The following is a 9758-nucleotide window of genomic DNA, read 5'->3' as shown; positions in this document are numbered from 1 at the left end:
GGGCCAGCAGACGCGTGACCTTCTCTCTGTGTTCTTATTCCTCCTTGTCAGCCAGTGAGACACTATCAACCCTTCCAAATTCCACTCGGATGTCACAGCTCTTCCGAGGTGGGAGAGTTACCCCTCTGGGACTATCTCTGAGCCTTTGGGTTACTGAAAGTGGCTCTCCCGTGTCTTCTCCTCCAGGCACTGACTCCTCGGGAGGGAGGAACCTCATCTCCGCTTTCTATTCTCCGGGCCGGCCAGTGTTTGGTGAGACAGAGGTGGAAATTTCTGGTACCAAAGGTGGAAAAGAGAACACTTGAAGGAGGTAGCGTTCTCCTCCCTCCTAGCAACCACGCAGCATGGGAGGGACAGCCGACAAGAGCAGCTTTACAAAGCCGATGCTTCACCCTGGTTACTTTCGTAGTATTATTTCTGGAAGGCAGACCCCCTTTGAGGGCACGAGCATTTTGTCTCTGGTTAAAGAGATTTGCATTTCGTCATTAGACTTTCTTCTTGATCCATCAGGAGTTTGCTCCATTGCCTTCTGGTGCTAGTGTGGGGTCCCGTAGGCAACCAGTCGTCTAGAAGCCCCTGGAAACTAACCGCAGAGCAGAACCATCGGCCAGGGTTTTTGTGGTGGTTGCAGTTTCAGGCCGCTGCGAACTTTAACGAATCCTGGGTGTGGGTTCGAACGCAGAATGGGGCCAGCCTGCTTGCAAAAGCTTGACACTCCGTGACATCCTGCCATTCGCCAAACTCACAGGACACACCTGAGAGATGACAGACCCTGGACGGGGTGCTCCAGACCCCAAGATGGGTAAGACAAAATCTAATCCCCAGAGCCCCCAGGCTCGAGGCGGGGATCCCCAAGCAGTGGCAACAGAGCTATGGTGACAGTGGAAAGCCCCAGGCCAGGAACACCTGCCTCCGGCCAAGGGGGCGGGCAAACCTCCCAGCGGAGGTGTTTTCTCTGACCGAGTCCCGTCCGATGTGCAGAAGCTCAACAGAGGGAAAATGGGGGAGACCGGAGGCGAAGAGGGCGAGAAGTTAAGGGGAGGGAAGAGAGGGAGAGAGAGGGAAACGGCATTCCAGATGCACAGAGACTGCCCTGGGAGGAGAAGCCGAGATCGGAGGCGTGGGACCTGGGCACGGGCCCACAGTGCTGGGCCCACGTCAGCTGTTTCTCAGGCTCGCAGCGGGCTCATCCGTTCATTCACGGGCTCTCCCTTCCCTCCTTCGACAGGCATTTGGTCAGCATGGACCTCAGGCCGGACTGCAGGGAAGCCACCTTGGAGCCCAGGGGGCCGGCCGCAGGCTGTGTGCCCAGTCACCGCCTCATGAGCCTCGCTGGGCTTTCCAGGCAGGGGCTGATCAGCCACCCGCAGGGACTGAGGCACCGACGACCCTAGTCCGTTCCACTTGCAGACGTCAGGATGGGAACCGGCCACCTCTGCTGAACACCTGTGCCTGGCTCTCTGCCACACTGTTTCCCGTTCCCGGCGCATCCCGTCCCCATGACAACCCCGTGGGTCATGCACGGTGATTTGCACACAGCAGAGCTCCGGGAGGAAGACGGCCCAGGGCCGGTGCTGGCTTGGGAACAAGGTCCTCCCATAGACACCCGCGTACTGCATCAGGCAAGACACGGTGGGGTGTGTGTGTGTGTGTGTGTGCACGCGAGACAGTGTTTCCTCCTGCACACGTCCCCTGCAGAAGAAGTAGGGTCAGAAAGTTCACAAAGCAAACCCAACCTTCCAGCCCTTGAAGCTAGATGCTGGGAAGCCGTCACCGGAGCTCCCCAGCCCCCCTACGTCCCTCCCACTGCAGCCCCACGCTCCCCTCCCGGGGCAGCTCGGTCCCCTGAGGCAATGTAGACAGGTCTCACTTGGGGGGGGGGGTGGGTCGCCCCTGCCCCCAAGTGCCAGAGACCACAGGTGACCGAGGCCCTCCCCCACCTGGCCCTGTACTTGGCCGCTACAGAGCTGTCAGCTGGGGTGCCCCCAATGCCCTTCTCTTCTCACAGGCGGAGCAAAGGACGTCGTGGGTGCTTCCCTGTCACGGGCACACACCGTTTGCATGTGACACGCCCCCAGCCCGGGTGCACGGCACAGATCTGTGTGTCTCCCGATCTGACCCTCAACATCTCAGTTTCCAGTCTGTGTTGGAAGTCCTGTGTGATTAGGGGGCTTCCTGCCTCTTGTGAGCCTGGCTTTCTGGGCAGAGTTCATCTTCAGACTATGAGAATCGCACTCTGTTAACTACAAGAACCGTGATTCTTAGACTAAGTTAATTAGACTATCTCTACGCAGGGTCCCCCCCAGATATTTCGCATCACAGTACCTAAACCCCCATCTGAATTCAGAGACGTGACCGTAGGTTTTGTAAATACGTAATTATATTTCTGGAAAGCCACGGCCCTCCAGGGTCCCTTCTCTAACCCCCTCTCAACCTACTATTCAGGAGTAAGCCTGCTTCCGTGGTCGGTAAGCCACTGCGATTCTTTTCCCATTCTTTCAGAGGAAACTGCCTACATCTCTCAACTCGCCGGTTAAGATGTCTGGCACTATTCTTTGCTAGAAACGTCTCAGTAAAAAATAGTAGAACATCGCAAATGGTTTTCACTGGGCATGAGAGCGATTGTCACACTCTGACAATGGAGTGGAGGTTATTAGGATAAGACATTTAGAAGGTCTTTGAATAATGGGAGTCAAAGCCTCAAAAATGCCCAAACTTGGGTTCATGAAGCGTAACTCGCTCCATACAGCGGTACGGTATGCAGCCCAGAAGATTTATATGGTTCTCTGTTAAATTATGAGGAAGATGTCCATGATACGTTACGGGAAAATAAGTTAGAGGTGAACACGTATAGTTTATTCTACTATTACGTATGCACATAACGAAAGATCTAGAAGGAATGTCAACGGGAATTCTCTGCAATGGATTTGCCTGATAATTCCCACTTCTTCATATCTTTCTTTTTCTTTTACCTGAATCATTTACAGTGAGTGGGTATTTCATCATTAGGAAATGCCATTTCATCTTGAAAAAATATATATACATATATACACATGCGTGTATTATGTATATATATGTGTATATATATACACGCATGGGTGTATATGTATATGTATATGTATATGTATACACACACACACACACACACACAAGCAACAGAAAATAGAATTTGACAAAACACACACACAAAAACACAGTGGAAATTGTGCATGCCTTCGACCTAGTGGCTTCACTTGTGGAATCAGTCCCAAGGGAATAATCTGATGCAAACAAAGCTTAATGGCACAAAAATATTAATTGCGGCCGCATTAATGTTAATAAAATTGCCAACAACTTCAGTGGCAACCAAAGGGATAATTTATGGCACAGTCACATCATGGGGTCTTATATACCATTTTGGAGGTTTTTGAGGAGTTTGTGCTAACATGAAAAATAAACTTATGTCATGACAACAAATGAGAGGCAAGATAAATGTGCCCTAAGAATGGAGAACCACTTAGAAAATACAATATTAACTTGATGGAAGTAAATTAAACACCTAGACAAGTTGAAAACAGACCCCTCCCTGTCCCCGGTTTCCTTCGAGACGAGCCCAGCGTGTTTTGTCAGAGCCGAAATTGTACCAAGCCTGAAATTCCTGTGATGTCCTTCTGGGCTCACAACTGTTTGTTCCCTTACAGGGGAAGCCGGTGGCGACTCTGTGCGGTGAGCAGGCTTCTCCTTCAAGTTGACTCTACATTTGTTCGCGAGCATAAAATACTTCTTCTGCGCACTTGGGCGGCTCTCCAAAACCCCAACACCTCCTTTGTCAAAAGAGAAACGTCGCCCTGCGTTCTTTGCTGCTCCGTGAAGTCCGGATTCTGAAAATGGGCAGCTGCACCCACGGTAGGAGGGAGCTCCCACTCGGTGCCCTCCTCCATCTAAGGCACGCAGCCCATTCGCTTGGGGGAACCAGGTCCTCTCTCCTGGGCTCCCCCTGCCCCGGGCAGGCAGCTCACTAGCAGGCCTGGGTTTGTGGGGGACACACCAGCAGCCTGGAACGCACAGAGCTGGCAGTGCTAGTCACGGGGGCCTCTAGGCCTGCACCCTCAGCAGGTGCCTTTCACACTGACCCTCTTCTAAGCCGTGACTCCGAAAAGACATCTGGTGGGTTTGGAATGGAAGAGAAGTTAGTGGTCACTGCACTTGGCTTCGGCTTCATTCGGTCTTAATTGTTAAAGGGATGTGTACATACTTTTATACAGAAAAGTGTCGGGGCGCCTGGGTGGCTCAGTCGTGATCTCACGGTCCGTGGGTTCGAGCCCCGCGTCAGGCTCGGTGCTGACAGCTCAGAGCCTGGAGCCTGCTTTAGATCCTCTGTCTCCCTCTCTCTCTCTCTGCCCCTCCCCTGCTCGCACTCTCACTCTCCCTCTCTCAAAAAATAAATAAACAGGGGAGCCTGGGTGGCTCAGTCGGTTAAGCGTCCGACTTCAGCTCAGGTCACGATCTCGCGGTCTGTGAGTTCGAGCCCCGCGTCGGGCTCTGTGCTGACCGCTCAGAGCCTGGAGCCTGTTTCGGATTCTGTGTCTCCCTCTCTCTCTGCCCCTCCCCCGTTCATGCTCTGTCTCTCTCTGTCTCAAAAATAAATAAACGTTAAAAAAAATTTTTTAAATAAATAAATAAATAAATAAACATTAAAAAAATTTTTTTTTAAAGATAAGTGTAAAAATGACATAAAGGAGTCAGTGGAAATAGATTCTCCCCAGCATCACCTCCCAGAATGTGGCATAATCCTTTTGGAAATCCATTCCCCTTCTTCTCCTTCTCCTTCTCCTTCTTAAAAATTGCTTATTTCTGGCACAACTGGGTGGCTCAGTTGGTTGAGCATCTGACTTCGGTTCAGGTCGTGATCTCGCAGTTTGTGAGGTCGAGCCCCACATCAGGCTCACCGCTGTCAGTGCAGAACCCGCTTTGGATCCTCTGTATCCTCCCTCTCTCCCCCTCCTCCTCTTGTGCTCTCTCAAAGATAAATACAGATTTTTTAAAAATTGCTTATTTCTGATCACAAAAATGGTGCACATTCATCTCGGGGAATAGAGACAAACACACAGAGACGCACAAAAGTCAACCCAAATCCTGATGCCCAAGGATGACTCCTGTTCACAATCTGATACATATCTTCCAGACTTTGTTCTATGCACATACACCTGAATTAATGCAAAATTAGGATCACGCTATAATCCTACATTCTGATGTGCTTTGTCAACTTAGTTTGTCATGATCACTTTCCAATGCCACTAAATACTCTTTTTTTTTTTGCCACTAAATATTTTATGACAAAATTCTTATTGGCTGCAGAGTATTCCTTTGGATGATTTATAATAATTTGTCTACCCTGTCCCTCTTGCCGAATATTTAGATTTCTTCTATTTTTCACGGTTGTATATCACACTGTGACACAGAACATGTGCAGAAGACCTGAGAGCTTCTCAGGATACATTTCCAGACGTGGAGGTTCTTGGACAAAGGGTACAAACATTTGTGAGACTTGAAAACTTTTATTTCACTTAAAAAAATTATTTTTAATGTCTATTTAGAGAGAGAGAGTCAGAGCGCCAGCAGGGGAGGGGCAGAGAGAGACGGAGACACAGAACCTGAAGCTCCAGGCTCTGAGCTGTCAGCACAGAGCCTCATTCGAGGCTCCAACCCACAAACAGCGAGATCATGACCCGAGCCAAAGCCAGACGCTTAACCGACTGAGCCACTCAGGCGCCCCAAAACTTTTATTTTACTTTTAATGGTGCTTACAAACACCTACCATTTAATTTAACCATTTGTAAGAGTACAGCTCAGCAATGTTAAGTGTATTTACATTGTTGTGCAACAGATCTCCAATACTTTTTCAGTTTACGAAACCGAAAACCCTGTGCCCGTGAGACACTGATTCGCCCCCCTCCCAGCCCTTGGCAACCCCTTTCTAACCTTAGTGTTTTTATGATTTTGACTATCTTATTTATCTCACTGGGGTGAGATCATACAGTATTTGTCCTTTTGTGTCTGCCTTATTTCCCTTCGCATGATGTCCTCAAGGTCCATCCGTGTTGTAGCATGGGTCGCGATTTCCTTCCGTTTTCAGGCTGGATAATATTCCATTGCATGGATGGACAACATTTTGTTTATCCGTTCATCCATCAGTGGACAACTGGGTTGTTTCCACCCTTTGGCTACTGCAAGAATGCTGCAATAAATACAAAAAGACAAGGATGCAAATAGCTCTTCAAGACCTTGCTTTCAATTCCAGAAGTGGAATTACTAGATCGTATGGTGGGTCTCTATTTAATTTTTCAGGGAACCTCCATACCGTTCGCCACAGAGGCCGCGGACACCGTTTTGCATCCCCACCAACAGTGCACAAGGGTTCCAGATTCTCCGCATCCTCGACAACGCTTGTTTCTGTTCTGCCAAGAGCGGTCATCCTGATGGATGTGCGGCGATCGCTCGCTGTGGTTTGATTTCTATTTCGTTGTTTTTTTCTTTAATGTTTATTTTTGAGAGAGACAGAGAGACAGAGTGCAAGCAGGGGAGGAGCAGAGAGCGAGGGAGACACAGAATCCGAAGCGGGCTCCAGGCTCTGAGCCGTCAGCACTGAGCCCGACGCGGGGCTCGAACCCCCGGAACCACGAGATCGTGACCTGAGCCGCGCCGGATGCCTGACCGACTGAGCCATCCAGGCGCTCCTGATTTGTATCTCTTTAATGTTTACCGGCGTTGAGCATCTTTCCATAGGCTTGTTGGCCATTTTTTTTTTTTTTTTTTTAGTCTTTTAGTACAAATTGCCAAAACGTCTTCCAGAAATGTTGTACCAGTTGAAACGCTCACCCAGGAAAGTGAGGGCATCTCTCCTTGCTTCCAGCCAACATTGTCTGGAACATTCCCCAAACAACGTAGATGAAATATTAAGCAAGACATTTGCACTTGCCTTGTAAGGGGAGCAGCTCAATGCTATCTTGGAAGATAAAATTTCTGTGCGGGGGGCAGCGCTGACCCGGATTTTCTTCTCCTACCAGGAACGTGGAATATCCAAGCCTCTATTTTCTTGGGCTTTCGGTATCCCTTTCCTGTTCTAAACAGTTGCCCGGCTCCTGAGTTTTATCATTAAGATTTAAATTGCAATTAGATTTGGGGCATTTTGCGCATTCACATCAAAGATCTCTCCAGAAAGAAGCCCTCGGGTTTGAGTGACAGGCCCAAGAAAACCCTGCCTTGTTACTCGAGGTCCTCCACACGGGCCCCATTGTCTCACTGCTCCGTTCTGCCAGCTCCTCCATAATACGGGAAAAATCAAAGCCTTAAGTAATAGGAGGTTATTTGCAAATGGTATTCTTTTTTTTTTTTTTTTTAAATAGAGCAGTTCCTTGTTAATAAATGAAATTTATTGAAAACTCTTTTGAGAATCCTCACGAGTAGGCAGAGGCTGGACAGTCTGTTCCCAGCCACCAGTGGTGACAAGATAAAAGCCAGAAAATGGCTCTCTGTCGGCTACTAACATTCCTCCCAAGAAGCCCTCTTTTTAAAATTAGGGTTTTGCACATTTCCCAAGTGTATCTTCATGTGAACTTTAAAGTTATGGCCACTTTTCAGTCTGGCCATTCACTGGGAGTTCTACCCACATTCACAGGAGCTAAGTGAATGCAGTTCCTTCCACAATGCAGCCAAGTGCCAGGCTTTCCCTGATGGGTAATTCCAGAAACAGGAGGGTCGGAGGGGGTAAGGTTCCCCCCCCCCAAGAATTCCTGAAATCATTCAGCGATTTGGTAACATGCAACGGCTCTAAGGAAGGGCCACCCACCATGTTTCATGTTCTCAGCAAACCTATCATGTATTCATTCTTTTTTTTTTTTAATTATATTTATTTGTTTTAGAGAGAGAAAGAAACAGAGCATGAGGGGGGTGTAGAGAGAGACAGCATCCGAAGCAGGTTCCAGGCTCTGGGCTGTTAGCACACAGCCCGAAGCAGGGCTCGAACTCGCGAACCGCGAGATCCTGACTGACCTGAGCTCAAGTCGACTCCCGACCAACTGAGCCACCCAGGTGCCCCTCATGTATTCACTTCTATCCCAATTCCTTATTAGAGAGTATGTGAACCATATTATAGAAATTGATACAAAAAAGAAACAGTGTACAAGGAAGTTGGGTGTTAGCCAGGGTCCCAACAGGACAGAAAGACACAACTCCAAAAAAGGATAATTTGAAGGAGGGTTTGATCATAAGAATGTAGGTCCAGGAAAGCCCTAGAGACCGTGCAGCGACCGGGGACTCGTCACAGCAGAGCCGTCACCACCTCTAGGTCCAAAGGGCAATGGAAGGAAGAAGCTACTAGAACCCAGAAAGGGAGGCGTGTGGAGGGTCACCAGGAAGGCTGAGAGAAAGGGTATGCTGGTACTTGCTACGGCGCGGACGAGCCTTGAAAACATTGTGCAAAGCGAAAGAAGCCAGACAAAAGGCCATGTGGTGCCTGAGTCCACCTGTAGGAAACGTCCAGAACGGGCAAATCCACAGACACAGAAGGTGGATTTGTGGCTGCAGGGGCTGGGGTAGGGGCTATGAGGGACCGCTAACCGGCTCCAGGTTTCTTCTTGGGGTGATGAACGAATGTGTCCCAGGACTAGATAGGGGTGATTGTTGCGATACGCTGTAAAACCTCTGAAATGGTGTTATGTTACAACGTTGCAATTGATGGTATGTGAACTGTATCTTTTAATAAATTTTAGAAAAGAACAGGGAGTATGACCTTTGCTAGAGAGACGGAGTCAGCCCAAGGCAACCTCACGACGCACCCAGGTAAGAGGAAGGAGGGGTGTCCAGGGGAGTAAATACACTGGCCTCGCTTTCCTCCCTCCCTCGGGTTGGCTGTGGCTCCCCATGGGTCAAACCCGACGGGAAGCCAGTGGGCGGGTGAACGTGGGTGCAATGCACATGGGTCAGCCTCTCAAGGCAGAGACCAGGGTAGAAAGGGACGCGGAGTGGATCGGGAGGGAAAGTGGAAGACATGTGGCACACCAGAAGAAAAGGAAAATGAGAATACGTAAATGAGTTGGAGCTAGAGGTAACGAGAGTAGATAAAACACGTCCTGTGAGGTTCTCTCCAACTGCTGGAATCCGTTCAGATTTGGGGTATGAGCTTCCTAGCAACTAGCACAGAGAGGGGGAATCTACCAGAAAGGAAGCGTGTGGTGTCCCTTGGGTCAAAGCGGTCTCCAGAGAAAGGCATGGCACTGAAGGACGGACACACCGGCATGCTCTCGGTTTTCACACGCGGCAGTTACACGCGAAAAGGAAAGCGGGCGAAGGATTTGCCTCTACTCTCTGCCAGCTCAAGACGCACACAGACTTCTCTCCCTACCCTCACCCGGCCGGCTGCCGCTCCCTTGAAGGGGTCTCCAAACACCGCACGCACAGAGGCGCCAGTGCAGGAAGGTGGTCCCGCACGCTTGGGAAGGGCTTGGCCCTGGGATCAGACTGCTGGAGTCGAGACCCCGGCTCTAACTGCTAATTCTCTCTGACCTATGGAAATGGACTTAGTCACTCTGCGCCTCAGTTTCTCAGTCTGCAAATGAGAATACTTAACACGCACACCTCATAAGGACGTGGTGAAGATTAATGACATAATGCGCGGCAAGGAGTCCGTGCTGCTCCTGGCACACAGTAAGTGCTTAATAAATGTCTGTGTGGCCTCTGACACCAGAGTCGTCGAGCCCTGAACAATCATCTTACTTCAT

The sequence above is a fragment of the Panthera tigris genome, chromosome D2 (genome assembly GCF_018350195.1).
Source record: "Panthera tigris isolate Pti1 chromosome D2, P.tigris_Pti1_mat1.1, whole genome shotgun sequence".
Classification (NCBI taxonomy): Eukaryota; Metazoa; Chordata; class Mammalia; order Carnivora; family Felidae; genus Panthera; species Panthera tigris.
This window is presented reverse-complemented; position numbering follows the sequence as displayed.